Below are 10,764 nucleotides of genomic sequence, written 5' to 3' on the forward strand. Positions count from 1 at the left end.
ACTGCTCCGACCCAGGTTGCTGATCAATCCCTCTAGCAATCACCCCAAGCGAAGAACCTCACGAAGTCGTTATGTAAGGTTCCCCACTTGGGTCCATTAATAACCAAGGTCTTTGTTTCAGGCGTAATATATATAATATAATATATTAAAAAACAAGTACCTGACAGTCGAACTGAAAAAAATTCGTTAGTGGATCATAAATTGGGCCAAGTTCTTCATTGTAAAGACTAGACCAGAGTATGTTCAATCCGGAAATTTTCTTTAATTGTTTTCATTTCCAATCAGGAAATATGATAAGGCAACAAATTATGGAATCCCATGCAGAAAAATTATACATAGACGGGAATATTAATTTTTTCCACTATGTATATTTTTCCGTCTGGGATAAAAACTTCATTCGAGTTAAAAATAAGAATTTTCTGAATAGGAGAATATCTCTAAGAACATGAAACCATTTTTCCTCTATCCTTTCATCACATCAATTATTTATCATGTACTAAATAATACAATTTATTAATTTTTGAATAAAACAAAACAGTTATTTTTTTATATCTTATTAGATATATTTTTAAAGAATTGCCAGAATCGTGCGTAACGTGTGTTACTTAAAGGCATGGATGAAAGTATTGGAAGATGTGAGATGTAATTAAAAAAACTTCAAATATGCGTTACGTATTTTTATCGGTGTTTTTTTAGATATATAGTAATTTGATTTTATAAAAAAAACCGTTTACTATTTTATGCGGGTGTATGTGTGACGTGTGAACTATGGCTCTATGACTTCACAAAAAGTATATAAAGAAAGAACAATTACTAAAAGGAGTCTTCCACGCAGATAAGCTCAGCATTATTTATTTCCACAGTATAATTTAGGTTTAGTATAATGTATTAATTTTGTTTTGCATGTTCTACCTTTCAGCCTTAATTATCATAGCCTTTTCGTACTTTATGTTCTACGCCTAATGACCCAATTAGCCAATTTCCCCTAGCAAGTAAAACTTCATTTCACTGTAGATAACAATTAATAAGAAAAACGAATAAAAACCGCTATACATTTTTTTTTAAACAAGCAACTGGAAAAATAGTTTAATTTAAACATTGTCAAACCTCATCTTTTTTACCCATCAAACCGATCAAACAGGGGTTTCGTCATTATTTCACCTGCGGAGGAATGAATGCAATCATAATGGAAATTTCCGCATTCAATTTTGAATGCTTAACTGTACCCAAAGCGATAAAACAAGTTTCTAGAACGTACGAGATTGACATATAAGATCAAGTCAATATTACCTTATCTTAATTCATACCAACTACCTGATAGCAGGAATTTCTAAATGCATCTTCACTTGGGTAACGCCCTCATTGCAAATACTAAACTACCAGGGGTGTTAGTTGAAGTTTGCCGGTTTTACTCATACATGTCGCTAGAGATATGTATGCATTTCTATGATTTGGCATCTATGTCATATTTTTCTATGGACCATAACCTTCAAAAATACACAATTTCATTCTGCCAAAATAATAGCATTATAGTTGTTTACCTCAGTGAATATGTCGAGTTTCGTTCCAAGTAAATCGCATTTGCGGCATTCGTTGCTTTTCTTATTTCATCAAAAGGAAAAAGCAGTTAAAGCTCATCGATTGCTGGTAGAAACTTATGGTGAAAATGCTCCAGTGATTAGAACATGTGAAAAAATGGTTTCGTCAATTGAAAAGTGGAGATTTCGATTTAACAAACAATGATCATCCTGGTGCACCGAACAAGTTTGAAGACGAGGAATTGCGGGGTTACTGGATGAAGACCCAGCCATGGGAAAAGTTCAAAAGTATGGAAAATGGGTACCACACCAACTGAAAGATAGACAAATGGAAAATCGAAAACCCATTTGTGAAATGCTGCTTGAACGGTTCGAAAGGAAATCTTTTTGCATCAAATTGTCACGGGGGACGAAAAATGGATTTATTTCGAGAACCCGAAGCGGAAAAAATCATGGTTTTCACCTGGTGAGGTCGGCCCATCGACTCCAAGGCCAACTCGCTTTGGCCGTAAGACAATGCTCTGTGTTTGGTGGGACCAGTGTGGTGTGGTGTACTTCGAGTTATTAAAACCTGGTGACACGGTGAATACGGATCGCTACCGACAACAAATTATCAATTTGAATCATGCGTTGATCGAAAAACGGCCGGAATGGGCACGAAGACATGGCAAAGTTATCCCACAACATAACAACGCACCGTCTCATACCGCTAAACTGGTGAAGAACACATTAAAAGCATTGAATTGGGAAATATTATCACACCCACCGTACTCTCCGGACCTCGCCCCGTCCTTCTATCACCTTTCCGCATCGATGGGATACTTCCTCGCAGAGCAGCGCTTTGCCAATTTTGAAGAAGTCGAAAAATGGCTCGTCGAATGATTTGCCTCGAAAGCATTGGCGGATCCAGAGGGGGGCGATCGCCCCCCCCCCCCCGAGCTTTAAGTGTTTATACTTATAACTTGAAATTTTTTTTTTTTGCTTTTTTCGACTTATACGCCCCGATCGCCCCCTCCGAGACCAAGGCCTGGATCCGCCGCTGCTCGAAAGAGAAAAAGTTTGTTTGGAATGGTATCCATGATTTGCTTGAAAGATGGGCAAAATGTGTAGAATCCAATGGTCAATACTTTGAATAAAATTCTGCTTTTACTGTTCTCTCTTGCACAGAAAAAACAGAAGATAAACTTTACATCGATTTCCGATAAAAGATTCGCTGCAACAAAAATTAACTTTACAGGATAAACTTTAACCAAATATCGGTTCAACTTTCTTTTGTTTTTCCATGACAACACATGTGTTTTGAAAAATGCGAAGTTGTCTGAATAAAACTTTATACCTCTAAAAAATTGTCTGCCACCAATTTTACCATTACTTTATTCTTCGGATAATCGTAATCATTAAATACCCCGCAGAAGGTTACAGGTAAAAAAATGCACAAAGATTGCATATTAAAAGTACCATTATTAAGAAATATTTTTAATAATATTAAAGGGTATAAGCGATTTTCTTGAAACAATGGGAAATAACAGTTTTGGGTAGGTAAGATTTTGTTTTAATAAAATTGATAGGTGTTCTGTCGAATTCACTCATCTTTTTTCTGTGAAAAAAATGCCAAAACTCATTTTCTTTTCTTACTTTTTAATTTGCAGGTTCTTCCTTATGATTATATCTTTCATTACAGCAATAAAAAACAACTTTGTAGCCTCATTTCTTTTCCAAATTAATCACTTTTTTGACTGCAGTGTGCAGACCAATTAAAATAGTAAAAATGTTATGTTCTGATGATAACATTTAAATAAGGATTGTTAATTTAGCAAAAGAATTTTAATTTTCGATTGTTTAAAAAATATTCTGTAAACAATTTTAATTTTAGATAATTTTGTTTTAAACGCTTTTTCATTCTGGCCAACCACCCGGAAGAGAAATATTACATCAGGAGATTTCCCGTATTTAATAATTTGCGCATTTTTAAATCACAGAAAGTTTCCAGGCAGAAATAATTTAATAATATTTTTATAATATTTATAATTTTTAAAGTGTTTCGACAGAATGATGCCTTTTAGTAAAATAATCTATCCAATCATTTTAAATGTTACTTGATACTTAACATCACTAGAAACTTGACTCTAAAACAGTTTAATCTTTGACGCCTTGAAACTTAAAGTTTTTTCTTAAATTAATGTTTCAATTAATTTTTGGAGGTTTCGAATTTTAAATTTCAAAACATTGTAGTTTTAAATTCAAATATTTAAAGTTTCAGGACCATTTCGTTATTAAATATTTCGAATTGAAAAGCTTAAAATTGCACAATTAAAAAAAAATGAAATCATATTGTAGCAATATTATTTTTTATTCTTTATCTTAATTTTCAAGGTAAGATTTTTAAATTCCCCGAATTTTTAATTAAAGATTTAAACAAATAAATCATTTTAAGTTGAAAAATATTTGATTAGAAAAATTCTAGATTTAATATTAATTCAAAAGGAAGATTTCAAATTAAAAAATTAAAGATTGAGTTAAAAATTAAAAAAGATAACAATTAAACTATCTGAAATCGATACATCAGTAAATGGATAATTTCGGTAATTTTAAGTGGTTACAATTTCAGAGTTCTGAATTTTCTTCAGTAACTCTAGATTTTTCATTTTCCCTTTTTATATGTTTTAATTTTGCAATTAAAATTAAACTGATTGAATTTTGGAACGTATAATCAGCAATTTAAAAATAAGTTTTTTTACGCCATTTAAATTTACTTAAAATATTTGAAATTTTAAAGGGTTTAAGTATACAATTTTTGTTGAAAAAGTTGTCTAGTAAGATTTAAATGTTAAATTATAATTTCATTATATAATAACAATTTAAAATTCTAGAATTTCAGAAGCATTGCCTGTAAAATATTTCTATTTAGTTTTGAACGCTTTTAATTATAAAGAATAAAATTTCAATTCCTCTAAACTTTAAATGACCCAAATAAAAAAATTTTAATCTTAAAATATTCTATTTTAAAGGTTTTGACATCGTCTTATTTTCAAAATTTTATTCAAAAATCATGCTAGTTTCTCGATTCTCCAAATCAAATTAAAATTATTTAATTTTTAGCGCTTCGACTTAGAAATTATACAATTCAACTCTTTTTTCTAATTAAATTGTCGACAATCGCCCGTATTTTTAAAAATTTTAGACGCTTGCAATTAAAAATGATTAATGATTGATTATTGTTTCAAAAATATTTAAAACCTTATATTAAAAAATTGGTTCAATAATAGATTTTTTTAATTTCATATTTTCGTGTTAGTAAACAGAAATTCAAAGATATGAACGCATCTCTGTATTTTCCTATGTTTCCTATGTTAGTTTTGCAAATCGTTTAAAGTCATTGAAATGTTTTGAAAGTTTGAAAACCTTTGTGAAATGTTTGAAATCTTTGTAAAATCTTTTAAATCTGATGTACACGCATTTTTTAATTTTTTTAATCTTTTTGAAATCTTTTGAAACATTTGTGCATTCTTTCTTAAATCTTTTATATTCGTTGAAATCATTGAATTATTTTAAATCTTTGTGAAATCTTTTGAAATCTCTTGAAATCTCGAATTCGAAAATTTTTAAAAACTTTGAAATCCTTTAAATCTTTCAAGTTTTTAAATGTTTGTGAGCTCTGCATTGAAATCTGATTTGCACGCCCTTTCTAAATCTTTGACATAATTATAATCTGTGTGAAATGCTAAAAATATATGAAATATATTGAAATATTTTGTAATCTTTAGGAAAATTTGGTAACTTTTAAGATTCTTCAGATGATTTTAAATGGAATTACTCTAATGTAGAATCTTTTATTAATGGAGTAAAATAATTCCCTGCAACATTTTATTTTAAAATATCACAAAATATCTCATATCACTTTAAATTGTTTTAAAACCCTTGAAAGACATGTTTCTTATTCATTTCTTGGAATTACTTTTACAGGGACCCATCAATAATAACTTTTTATTTTCCCTGACTCCCGTGTAGGAATCCAATTAGGAATCCGGCCGGGTCCCAGCCGGATAGCCCCGCTTTAAGCCGGGCGCTGGTCGGGGAATCCGGCTGTCACAGTGATGGCTGACAAAGATTTCACGGCGCGACATGTCATAAAAAGGAAGATGTCCGATGCAAAAGTTATCATTTTTATCTTTCATACTGAAAGAACTTTTCATCGCAAGATCACCACAGAAAATTTGGGCATCACAAGCGGTCAAAAGGAATCATAGAAGACCATCATCCAAAAAATGATTTTCTGTAATAATGAGCAGAAGTATTTTCAACTGTGCAGTCATTAAAAAGCAGAAGCACCAATTTCAGTACAGGAATATTTTGATAAAAATTGGTACCACCTAAGATAGGAGTGAACGCTTTGTGGTAATTTTTCATAAAAATGAGTTTTCTGAACACCACAAAGAATCCTTTAGAATGCATTAATGGCAAAATAAAGTCCGTTATTGCCAATTTCTTTACGTTAGAAAACTTGTCGCTGATTTTTTCTTTTTTATATCAAGTCGCTACACAGAACACGATGTAAGCACTGCTAACTCGTGCTTGAAAAGACAGGCTATGGCATCCAAACATGGAAGTCCTGAAGCATTTTACAGCAAACATTTAACAGATTGAAGAGGATTTTATTGTCTAACGCGACAATTATACCGTTATAGAAATACGACGGAAATAATGTGCACTTGCAATGAACACGTTTCAATGGGCCTCCCGTGCAGGCAAGTATTTCTTATACCTATTTATTTCATTTTTTAATCTATTGTATCAACTTTAAGACTTTTTGTTTTCAGGCACATCTTCACTGTACGGAAGCACCTTAATCTGCCTGTGGGCTCCACAAAATTATGTCTAGAACGTTGGACGAAGGCGTATTTAGTCGAATCTCAACGTGTTCATGAAAACATTGAAATAAAAAAAGGATTCCTCTGAGGGGCAAGTTTGAAGCGGATTCCTTGAAAGAAGCAAATAAAAAATCCAGGGCACTAACTCAAGGGAAAAAGCTGAGAAAAGGAAAATAGAAATTGGCGCAAATAGTCAATTTAATTACAGACGTGTCGACCCCAAAATTTTGGGAACATATGAATTTTTTTGAAAAGGTATACAAATTGTTTGACATCGCTTCACTTAAAGCAGCGATCAAATGTTTCAGTTTTTTTGAGCTGAGTGTAAAAAATTATTTTTCTTGCAGACACAAAAGATAACTGAAGAACGAGCCTCTTCATCTCACACCACTAGAAGGATTTTAAATTGAGAATTCAGAATGCTGCGATGATGCAGCACCTGCTGCTGCAGAAGAGGAAGTTCTTTTGGATAAACATGTGCGATGTGATTGAAAAATCAGATCATGAAGAAGATGCATCGCCATGGATCACAAAATCTACCCCAATCGATCTGGATTTTATACAGGAAATTTCTATACCTACGCTAAGCAAGATGGTTGGACGCACAAAAAATGCAATGACCACGACACCGATGGGACGAAAAATAAAAAAGACTATCCACACTCCAGACAGTAAGTGAGATTATACCCCTCCGTCGAAACCCACCGGGTTAAAGAACGCACTTCAACCTGCAGAGACACAAGGTAAAAGGAAGCGATTTCCCTACACCATTCAAGAAACTGAGTGTTGACGAAAAAGTTTATCGAATTTTGAGATGGATTGTGGAAGAACCTGTGGCCGAAAATGCTCTTTGCGAAAACATAATTGAAGAAGAGAATGTTGAGCAAATGCCTGAGAAGTAAGTTCGGCAATACTAGACGATGAGGTCAGCCTGCTTCCGTAAAAAAGTATTTTTCTTCAGATGCTTCGGCTTCCCTTGGAAAAGTTTATGACATCAAAAACAGGATCAAAATTTCGACCAGCGTCGATTGCGGGGTTGAATCCAGATTGGGAGCCAAGTGTAGCCCATGTGCGAATTTTCCATTGGGCCATAGTCATGGCCCAACTCTGTTTGCCGACTATTGGCTACCATGGTTGGCCTAACCATGACTACTAGAAATCGGCCCAACGGCGAAATTATAATTTTGGCTTGACCATGTTAGCCGAAAATTGGTACAATATCCATTGCCAAAATCGGGCCATCTATGGCAAATACACGGAAAAAAATATCCATTAAATTTTATAGAACTAATCTTATAGTAGAAGATACGATGGATAGTTTAATAAATATAATACAATCACTACACTGTTTATAATCGCACGCTATGAAAATTTTTATTCGCCTTGGGTTTCGAACCCTATATGTTTCGGATTCTTTATTCCTACCGAGGTGCGAATTCAGGTCGGCACCCAGAGCAGGTGCGTTGGCCCAAAGTCAGACCGACTTTGGCCCGCCGTAGATCGGCAGCCAAAGTTGGACCACCTTTTATATTTATAAGATACTTTTGTCGGCCCAACCTAAACAGCCAATGTTGGCAGACAACGTGGGACCGACTGTTGGCCCAACTTTGGCTCGAGCATGGAACAATCATCAGGGCAACTATGGGAAATCTTTCGTTAACGAGTAAATCCGACTACTAGCCCAACTTTAAGCCAAAGTCGACCCAGAGATCGGCATGAAGGGATTGAGAAAGTTGTGAAGAAGTTAGGCCGACTATTGACCCAACAATGGCCCAAGCATGGACTAACCATCAGGGCAACTATGCGATATCTTTCGTTAACGAGTAATGCCGACTACCGGCCCAACTCTGTGCCAACGTCGGCCCAGAGATCGGCATAAAGGGATTTAAAAATTCTTTTTAATGAAAAGAGAAAAAAAATTATAAATGAATTTCAAAATATTTCAAGTGATTTTTAAGATGTTTAAAATATTTGAGAAGAATTAAAAAAAGCAAAAGAATTTTCAAGACATTTTAGAGACTTTAAAATACTTTTTATGAGTCCAAGAGATTTTTAGTGATTTTAAGGGATTTTGTGCCATTTCGATGGATTAAATATGGTTTAAAAAGTGAGTAGAGGAATTTGAAATTTTAGAAAGCATTTTAAATGATTTTAAAAAAATCAAAAGAGTTTAAGGATTTTCATGTAATTTAAAAATATTTTTAAGTGTTTAAACAGACTCTTAGGAATTTTCAGGGATTTAACCGGAGTTATTTAATTTTGAAAATTTTGAAATTTATAAACGAATTTTAAAATATTTCAAAATATTTAAAATAGTTCAAGATATTTTTTAAGAATTTAAGAGATTTTAAGTAATTTTGAAGATTTTTTTAGGAATTTCGGTAGAATTTAAATGACTTTAAGATTGTAAAGAAATTTTAAAATATAAATAATGTTCTTGATAATATAATATCTTAAAATATTTTTCAATTTAGTTTAAATCTTGTTTAATCACATAAAATATTCAATAATAATTTGCAATATGTTAAAAATCTGAAATCTTATTACATATAGTATTATCAGCGTAGCAATATTTTGTATAGAATGGTTCACAGAAATTTGCAGACGGCCATGCACAGCTGTCGGTTATATTTCAGATTTTGTTTGTAATACTTCCAGCTAGGTTAGCCGAGAGGCTTTAGGCGTTAGGATTTAGGAATGCGAAACTTATAGGTTTTCGAGCCCCAAGGCGAATAAAAATTTTCATAGCGTGCGATTGTAAACAGTGTAGTGATTGTATTATATTTATTAAACTACCCATCGTATCTTCTACTATAAGATTAGTTCTATAAAATTTAATGGATATTTTTTTTTGCAAGTAATTGCCACAGTTGGCCCAATTTTGGTAATGGATATTGTACCAATAGTCGGCTAACATGGTCGGACCAAAGTTATAATTTCGCTGTTCGGCCGACTTCTAGTAGTCATGGTTGGGCCAACCATGGTAGCCAATAGTCGACAAACAGTGTTGGGCCATAGTTATCATTTCGATATATTGGCCAATGCCTAGTTGGCAAAGTTAGCCCAACTCTGAGAAAGTTGGCCCGACTATGGCCCAATGGAAAATTCGCACCTGGGTTATATAATATTGTTTCAAATATACTTTATGTTTTCTTTTGAATCATCAATATTCTCTGTACAATAAAAGGTTGACCTTCATAAATATTTTTATTATTTCTACTTACACGGAGAAAATTGATTCAAGTCTCCTTTTAACTTTTCAAAAAATGCCCAGAGTTATTTCTCTCCACAACGTACTGCATATATTTTACGAAAAGAGAATTCGCACAAAAAACTTACTCACTTTCACAATCGTAATTGAAGATGTTGTTTACTGAAAGTTTACTGGTTCACACATAGTATATACATCTTCTCAAAATGGTAAAGTTCTTGAATTTATTTTTTATTCGTCATACACATTTAACAGGTAAAGAGATATTGTGTGTGTGTAAATATTATTTTAAGACGCAGGCTCTATTTAAATTTTTTACACTTTCAAAACGAGACTTTTCGGTGGTCAATCGAAATCGCTCGCTTTTTGAGACGATCGATACAGCAAAAGCAGTTGGTTAGACGATTATATGCACAGCGATAAGTTGGCGAAACCGAACAAGAATAGTTAAGAAACGAGAATTTATCGTCTCGTCGCGAAGCAATAATAATAATAATAATAATAATAATAATAATAATAATAACGCTCGCGGCCGCTATTTAAATATAACAGCGATAAAAGACGAACTCCAAACTACACCATGCCCGTAATTTTGAATCTACATCATCGCAAGAGATTTCAAACATCATATTAAATGAACATCATCATCTCATCATTCACTTGACTTAGTACGTGGCGATGATGAAAAACCGGGTTCACCCGAGTCAAAGTTTGAAAAAAGGAAAATAATGAGTATATGAATGAGTAATAATAAGAAGCATAAAGTGTAGAGTATTAAGTATATAGTAAAAAATTTATAGTATATATTAAAGTAGTCAAGTACCAATAATAAAATGAAAGTGCATCGTTAGTTCAGTTGGTTAGGCACTCGGACTTCACGCTAGAGGTCCGGGGTTCGATAAATGAGCCGGTACCTTTGGAAATTTTTCTTCATAACTTTCTTTACAGAGGTTCTGGTGGTTCGGATCACACCTTAAGCTGCAGGTTTACCCCATTGTGCACTTGGCTGTTGCCCAGTCCGTTAAGGGCACACACTTTTTTTGTGTTTTTTATCAAAAAATTTTTGATATTGCTAACAACGTGCGTGTATATTTCGAGGTTATGTGTGTTACAATTCATCCGAGCGTTACTTCCAAACTACACAATA

The 10,764-nt window shown here is 33.1% G+C and overlaps 1 protein-coding gene across 5 annotated transcripts in view; it reads right to left on the bottom strand.

The window, feature by feature from the left end:
* LOC117172330 (glycerol-3-phosphate phosphatase-like) overlaps positions 1-10,764 on the bottom strand; it is a 78,171-nt gene that overhangs the window by 19,106 nt on the left and 48,301 nt on the right. Inside the window, exon 1 of one of the 5 annotated variants that reach the window (XM_033360129.1) lies at positions 9,750-9,768. The exons of the other annotated variants lie outside the window; for them this stretch is intronic. The gene's annotated coding sequence lies outside the window, so the exon portion shown is untranslated. Of the gene's footprint in view, positions 1-9,749; positions 9,769-10,764 lie in introns of those variants that run through there. 5 annotated transcript variants of the gene reach the window in all.

This window comes from Belonocnema kinseyi, chromosome 5, assembly GCF_010883055.1.
Source record: "Belonocnema kinseyi isolate 2016_QV_RU_SX_M_011 chromosome 5, B_treatae_v1, whole genome shotgun sequence".
In the NCBI taxonomy this organism is placed as follows: domain Eukaryota; kingdom Metazoa; phylum Arthropoda; class Insecta; order Hymenoptera; family Cynipidae; genus Belonocnema; species Belonocnema kinseyi.